An 8,523-nucleotide genomic window follows, 5' to 3' on the forward strand; every position below is an offset into this window, starting at 1 on the left:
TGAAAGAAAGTCTTCGTATGATTTATTTCAAATTTCATAGAAACAAGGAACAAATATGAAGATGAAAGAAGATAATGATTTTTACGTATAAAAAAAGTTAGCCGATATTTATTTATCACAATTTTCAAATAAAGATTTTTACTCAAATTCATGTGTTCATTAAATTTATCAAAAATGATATCAAAAAATTTTAAAAAAATAATTTTGGAGCTATCAATTTTATTTTGTAATCGATGTAGAGTTGAATAACCGCCAAGAAAATTTTCTTTCTTCTTCACTCTTAGTATTTAAAAAGAATAAGATTTTGTAATTTGAGAAAGAATGTGTTTTGGGGAAGAAGATGAAAATGAAAGGGGGTTGGTTTGGGGTGGGGTAAGGTCATTTTTTTTCTTTTTCTTTTTTTAAAAAATAGATATTCAATGTGTCTGTTTTTATAATTTTTGTGGTCCAATGTCAAATGTTATTTTTTAATGAGTCACTTTGTCACGTCACCCCAAGTGTATCACAAACTCTTCACACTTTTTGCTGATTATCAAAAAATGTCTAATAGGAACGGTTTTTGTATAGGTAAAAGTGTTCAGTTGGTACTAGTATTAGTTGAGATATCTAAGTGATTTATGCGGACAATTTTAAGGCACCGCTGATGACTTAAGTCTAATACAAATTGATTATAAAGCAACATTTAATGAATTTGCGTCTAAAATAGCTAAAAAAGTAGATTTTAAATAAAAGCACATATGATGAAAAAGGATAAATTAGGCGGCCCCTCTCTTAAAGTTTCGTTTTAGGCTCCCAATACTCTTGAGTTAGCCCTGAGTAGGATTTTTCACCGTTTATTTGGGTATGATTTTAGATTTTTAAAAATCAATAGTATTTAGTTTGGTTTTGTTTATTTTTAAAAAAACTGAAGAAATAACAAAATAGAAAAAATATATACATATATTTTATTATTATTTATGCATAATATATTATTTTTACAAATAATTTTAAGGATCTAATTATATATGTTTTCATCAAATTTTGTTTTTAATCTATTTATGAAAGAAAAAATGTACAAGACGGAAACAATCATTTTATTGGTTACATGTATATGAGTGTCTATGATAATTTTTACGGGACTAGAAATGTCACTATATCTTTCTTCTAGACTAAAATGGTGAATTGTGAAGTTTTATATATGGTAAATATAGTGAACGAAAGTTCTATAATATATGTTGTCCTAGGTATTTTTCATTTTGAATGGATTGTTATCACTTTTTTCCTGTTTTGAATGAATCTTTATTTTTATTTTCGTGTATGACTAATAATCAAACTGAACCAAATCAAAATTGAAATCAAGTTTCATTATCTAAGTGCTTTATTGAATTAAGTCTCTTTCAAGATGGACAAAGGGGTGGCTAGTGTTTATATATATATATATATATATATAGAATGAGAGTTGGAATGGACTAACACAACATCAAAGAGTAGTACTAAAAGTTAAGAAAATTTTACCATTAACTTGGGCCCATTTTACCTTTTGCAATGCTTTGCATAATTGGATTAAAAGCAATATAGAATGTACGACAACAATGCCTCTTGAATAATTAATGTACTGATACATACATGTGTTCATTAGCTATCCTATAGGCTTAATATTAGTTCCTCCACATTATGTTGGTTCTTCTTCATCCTTCACTCCTCTTTCACACCTTCATTGTTTTCTTCTTCCAACAATGGTTATATATACTTACTTAGTTAGAAGTGAGAGTTGGAATGGACTAACACAACATCAAAGAGTTGTACTAAAAGTTAAGAAAATTTTACCATTAACTTGGGCCCATTTTACCTTTTGCAATGCTTTGCATAATTGGACTAAAAGCAATATAAGATGTACGACAACAATGCCTCTTGAATAATTAATGTACTGATACATACATGTGTTCATTAGGTGTGAATCCAGCTATCCTATAGGCTTAATATTAGTTCCTCCACATTATGTTGGTTCTTCTTCATCCTTCACTCCTCTTTCACACCTTCATTGTTTTCTTCTTCCAACAATGGTTATTTCTTATTTCTCCTTCTTTTCTATGTTGTTGCTATACGTTTATAGGTGAAGCCTTACATGCAGGTAACTTTTTTCACTTTATACTTCCATTGAAATTTTTAGATTTTAACCTAAATTTTGAAATTGGAGTTTGAAAAATTGTAATAGCGATAGGCTTGAAACTCACAAATGAGACAGAAATTGATATACTCTGTCATTATATCTTGTTGATTTTTTAGTTTTTCCTATCTAGCTTCCTCTTTAATATGTCTTTGTTTCTCTATTTGATTCAGTAAAGCAAACGACTACCTCTAATATTGTTTATCCCACCGCTGCTTCTTACCATATTTGTTTCTCTTTGGTGCAGTTTGTTTGTTACGTCTCTTGTTGTATTTTTCAATTTAAGGTGAGTTTTTTTTCCTTATTTCATTATTTTTTTGCTCCAATCCTTATTAATGCAGAGTATTTATTTATTTACTAATATAGATATAATGACAGATAAAAAATTATTATGATTTTATTTACTGGAATAAAAAAGATAGTCAAATTGCTCCTTGGATAAAGATGGCACAACTTCGTTTAGTTTGGATTTCATTAAAGGCTATTTTGAAACATTCTAAGCATTTGGCTCTTTTGGTAACTGATTTTTGTCCAAATGATACTCCTAGAAATGTCATATTCTTTACTCAAATACCATATTACTTTATTTGTTGGTCTGTTACATCAGGAAAGGGTAAAGTTTTTAAAATCCTTTTCGCATTTCTGAAAATATTTTGGTCAGAAGCCAACTATCCGCTCAAATGCGTAGAAGCCTAGTAGTTTGCTCCTTCATCGAAATAACATGGCATGACAAGAGTTTTCCTCACAAATTCGAATGTCTCAAATAGGTTTCATGGGTGATTCAATAGACGTAAAGCAAAGCAGGAGAGAGTTCCATGAAAACCCAACAACATGCATTTGTGCACATTCTCAAATGGATATTTGTGCTACTGCTATTAGTACTAGGAGATATATAGGTGAAGTAATTGATGGTCAGTTAGGTGAACAAGTATGATTTAGATCATACGGAGAATTAATTTTAAATTCAATAAAGAGGACTTAGGAAAGACATGATGCAGATTCTTGTTAGAATATCAGAAGATGATTTTCTTAGATTATAGAGAAGTTGAAGCATATGGATCATGTCCTCATTATGAGTGCTAGCTTCAATTCATTGATAACAAGATAACGGTAAGCCGAAGATATAAGCCAATGGTCCAGATAAAAAAAAAAATTTATAAGCCGCTTATCCACAACCTAACAATTCTCCCACTTGGAGACTGACTCAGTCATCCAAAAATATACATTCTCAACAAAAACTCTTCATCGTCACCATCTTTACCGCACTGCAACATCTGTAGCAACAACTACAGAAGACCAACCAAGGTTTTGCATAACCCCAGTTTCCCAACATCAACACATTTCGTCAACATGTCTGTCGGGTTCTTTGCACCCTCTATCTTCTCCAAGCACATATCACCATCCTTCACTGTCCTGTGAGTGAAATGGTATCGCCTTCTGATGTGCTTTGTCTTCGAATGATAGACTGTTTTTAACCAACTGTATGGCCCTCTGGCTATCGGAGTAATGAATCTTCTCAATCTGCTTCTTGCCCAATTCCTCAAGATAATCTGCCAGCAATATCATCTCTTTCCCAGCTTCAGCTATTGCCACATACTCAGCTTCAGTAGATGAAAGACAAACACATTTCTGAAGCCTAGACATCCATCTCATTATTGTTCTACCTATGGTGTAAATGTACCCGGATGTACTCTTGCTTGAGTCAACATCCCCACCAAGATCAGCATCCACAAAACCCTGTAGAGTCACATTGCCTTCGCCAAAACAAAGTGAAGTACTGGATGTACCTCTCAAATATCTCAGAAGCCACTTCACAGCTTCCCAATGCTCTTTCCCAGGGTTCGCCATGTACCTGCTAACAACTCCCACTGCATGTTCTATATCAGGTCTAGTGCAAACCATAGCATTAAATCGCGTAAACAGTTATATATATTAATCAGGCTCCACAACCTAACACATATATCTTAGTATAGTCCTAAAATATATAGTAAAGAGCAAGCTTGTTCCTGCAAGAATATATGTTATTCAGCAGAATTATAGTTTCCGCAAGGCCAATTTTCAACTCAACTTAGTAATATATTTGAATTCTATTAACGAAAAGTATAAATCAACTACAGTCAAAATAATGCAGCTCATCCACAGAAAGCTACAACATCATACTAGTATAAGCCACCAGATCCTAACTATGCATATGAAAAACATGAGACCAAAATAAAATAGCAACAAAACAAATGTGTGAAATTGGGATAATCACGTAGAACCAATAAGACAATGACAATAATTAACACATAATATTATGCTAGCTTAGAGTGCATAAGGACATGGCGAACACAATCAACAGTTTTTTTTGGGTTCAACAATCAGTAGATATAAATGGCCAGATTGAGATAAAAAAAAAACGCCTCGAAAAAAGAAATATGTCACGAGAAAAAACAGGATCCCCGTTGAGGTTCACCTAATCTACATAACATGACGGCTTAAAGGCAATAATTTAGAATAGAACTACTACTCCACCACTAAAGCTCAACCTAAAACGTCTGATGCAAACAATATGCAGAGACACCAAAATCAAGAAAAATGAGAGACATATTAAATGTAAGCTTCATACCTTAGAACATGGAGACTGTTTCATACGTAAGAACACCAACAATCTTTTCATACGATCTCACGCAATAACTTTTGAACACTTGCCAAAAAAGTTGAATAAAAGAATTAATTGGTACTTTCAGCGAGTCCCCTTAAAATATAACCATCATTTATATGTGAAGAAGAGAAAGCTAACTTTCAAAAAATATCATCATAGAGCATGTAAGTCATAAGTTCTTTATATTAAACTTGTAAACTCAATAGGAGAAGTTTCTATTATCATATAACACCAATAGGATGGAAATACACTTTAAACTTTTCAATTTACTTTTTATTGCAACACTCGTGGTAGCATTAATGAACCTTTAAACTTTTCAATTTAAAGTTGAATCACAGCTGCAAAAAAGAAAAACTAAATTTCATTGTCCAAATTGAAATTGGTTGAATGAAAAGTAAAGTCGAGAGATGAATAAAATTATCATAGAAACGTCTTTCTTTTTCGACATTTTTGACCTGAGCATCATAGCATATATGTTTCTGTCCATCATAGCATATATGTTCCTATCGTAGAGCAAGTGTTTTCTTGCTTTTAATATTTCATTCCAAGCTTAAAATGGAGGAATTTTTTAGGGATGTTTGAGAAAATTGTAGCAGTCCTTTTAGATGGGTCTAGGTGAGAAATTTTTTTAAGGATGCTAAACGTGCAATACAACCTCTACCTTCGAAGTTATGTGTCACCCCTGATGGTCGTCCTGTCACATCACCATCTTGGTACACCATTTTCTTTGTAAGCTAAGTATCGCCCATTGCTATGTTTAATTCTAGGTACTCCATCTTCAATTCTTAATAGCTCACAGGAGCGATATCCCGATGCTATGGAAGATGGTGAATAAGGTAAGTGTTCATATACATACAAGAGTAAAATTATCCTCCAGAACATGAGAAACCACCGCATTTATAACCTAAATTTTAAAATTGGAGTTTGAAAAATTGTAATAGCGAAAGGCTTGAAACTCACAAATGAGACAGAAATCGACATACTCTGTTATTATATCTTGTTGATTTTTAGTTTTTCCTATCTAACTTCCTCTTTAATCTGTCTTTGTTTATCTATTTGATTTAGTAAAGCAATCGACTACCTCTAATATTGTTTATCCCACTGCTGCTTCTTACCATATTTGTTTCTCTTTGGTGCAGTTTGGTTGTTACGTCTCTTGTTGTATTTTTCAATTCAAGGTGAGTTTTTATCCTTATTTCGTTATTTTTTTGCTCCAATCCTTATTAATGCAGAGTATTTATTTATTTACTGATATAGATATAATGACAGATAAATAATTATTATGCTTTTATTTAGTGGAATAAAAAAGATAGTCAAACTGCTCCTTGGATAAAGATGGCACAACTTCGTTTAGTTTGGATTTCATTAAAGGCTATTGTGAAACTTTCTAAGCATTTGGCTCTTTTGGTAACTGATTTTTGTCATAATGATACTCCTAGAAATGTCATATTCTTTACTCAAATACCATATTACTTTATTTGTTGGTATGTTACTTTAGGAAAGGGTAAAGTTTTTAAAATCCTTTTCGTATTTCTGAAAATATTTTGGTCAGAAGACAACTATCCGCTCCAATGCTTAGAAGCTTAATAGTTTGCTCTTTCATCGAAATAACATGGCATGACAAGAGTTTGCCTCACAAATTCGAATGTCTAAAATAGGTTTCATGGGCGAGCCAATAAACATAAAGCCAGGCAGGAGAGAGTTCCATGAAAACCCAACAACATGCATTTGTGCACATTCTCAAATGGATATTTGTGCTACTGCTATTAGTACTAGGAGATATATAGGTGAAGTAATTGATGGTCAGGTAGGTGAACAAGTATGATTCAAAACATACGGAGAATTAATTTGAAATTCAATGAAGAGGACTTCAGAAAGACATGATGCAGATTCTGGTTAGAATATCAGAAGATGATTTTCTTAGATTATAGAGAAGTTGAAGCATATGGAACATGTCCTCATTATGAGTGCTAGCTTCAATTCATTGATAACAAGATAACATTAAGCCGAAGATATAAGTCAATGGTCCAAATAAAAAAGAAAACTTTATAAGTCGCTTACTCAGAACTTATATTTGTCTATTCATACTGCTTCAATATTGCATTTTTCTATTTCAATTTGTATAATTATAACATTTTTTTGGTACTTACAGGAATGATTATATCTACATCTTCTTGGTAAATTTTATAACACCTAATGACATTGAGAACAACTCGGAGGTTGTGTCAGCAAAATTTCAACGTCAGTAACACACTTATAGTCTGTCAATTATTTTGGTCACCTTTAAGCTTAATATGTTTTTATGACTTTTATCTATTACTAATCAGAAATAAATAGTTTATTCTAATTTTGATGATTTAACTGAAAATAAGAAACAGTTGGATTTGGATTAAAGGCGACGAGATTTATGAAAATTGTGACGAGGAAGATGAAGAGTAGATTTAGACGTCGTTTTTTAATTTTCAGAAGTCTTTTTCCTGCTACAAAGAATGTGTAAGATATTTTTTATTTAAATAAACTTTCCTTAATAATACTTTGTTTATGTAATTTGTTTGTGTGATAAATGTATGCAGATATGTTTGGGAGTGCACCTTTAAAGAGTGTAAATTATTAAGAAAAGACAATATCAATGCTACTTTGGTTGTTCTGTTGGCAATAGTGACTACATATTATTTACACACACTCTAAGCATGGTCTATCCATAGGTGAACATAGGTGAGCATTCTGACTTCTGAAAGGAAAGATCTAATGATTACAACATGTATATTAATTGTTGGTGGGACAGCTGCCGCATACATGCAGCCACAAATAAGAGGCATGATTCTACGCAATGCAGTGGAGTGAATGGTTGTATAATAGATCCAATTAAGCAGATTGGAAAGGGTAATAATATGAAGAAAAGCAGCAGGCAAGACAAAGGAGATTTGAAGTCTATAAAAATTTAGCAGTCATTATGATATATAATTGGTAGAATGGGTACAAGAGATTTGTTGGCTTTGCTAACATAGAGTTGAGTGAGATTCCTTACTCAGAGAATAATTTTCACTCCTAACTTAAAGCATATATGTTGTTGTTCAACCTCTTCCAGGATCTGAAAATTTTGGAGTATGTAAAATGTATAGAAAGTGTATATTGTAGTTTTTAGAGCAGAAAAAAGATAAAGCATTGAGACTTGTCAAAAAGGAAAAGATAAGAAAAAACTCGAACACTTTAAAGATTTCAATAGTTAATAGTATATGCATATACGACCATTAATTTTGGTATTTTTGCTTTGCAGGTTTGGCTTAGAGCCTCTACTTTCTTACTATCTTGTTGTTTTTGTTTTCTTTAAGATGAGTTCATTCAAAAACAACCTCTCTACCTTACAAGATAGCGGTAAGATTTGCACACATTTTACTCTCCTCAAAGTCTACTTGTGGACTTAATGAATATGTGTTAGGTTTTATTTGTCCTAAATTTCTTACTATAAATAGGTTTTCCTTTTAGAAAAAGGTTTTGGATTGACTAATCCTTTTTCTAGTAGGAAAAGGTTTAGGACTCTATAAATAGAGACATGTTTCTTCTAACTTAATTAGAATTCACAATGTAGTCTTAAAGGCTTTGAGAGTTTTGGTTAGGGGGAGAATTTATGGGTCACAAGCTTGATACGTTATCACTTGTGTGAACCTCCCATGTATTCCGAGTGAATTGGTTGAGGTTGTTTCTCTATGTATTTTGTACTCTCATATTTATA

At 32.0% G+C, this 8,523-nt stretch overlaps 1 long non-coding RNA gene across 3 annotated transcripts; it reads left to right on the top strand.

Annotated features, from left to right (window-relative positions):
- The first annotated feature begins 1,379 nt into the window (after positions 1–1,379).
- LOC101250458 (uncharacterized) lies at positions 1,380–8,053 on the top strand. 3 transcript variants are annotated; one of them, XR_011212126.1, is made up of 6 exons: positions 1,380–2,110; positions 2,394–2,432; positions 5,558–5,626; positions 5,930–5,968; positions 6,943–7,505; positions 7,576–8,053. It is a non-coding gene; the product is annotated as an uncharacterized lncRNA (long non-coding RNA). The 3 variants fall into 3 exon arrangements; XR_011212125.1 differs by having other exon boundaries at positions 6,943–7,283; positions 7,364–8,053; XR_011212124.1 differs by having other exon boundaries at positions 6,943–8,053.
- The last annotated feature ends 470 nt before the right edge of the window (positions 8,054–8,523 follow it).

This window comes from Solanum lycopersicum, chromosome 10 (genome assembly GCF_036512215.1).
Source record: "Solanum lycopersicum chromosome 10, SLM_r2.1".
In the NCBI taxonomy this organism is placed as follows: Eukaryota; Viridiplantae; Streptophyta; class Magnoliopsida; order Solanales; family Solanaceae; genus Solanum; species Solanum lycopersicum.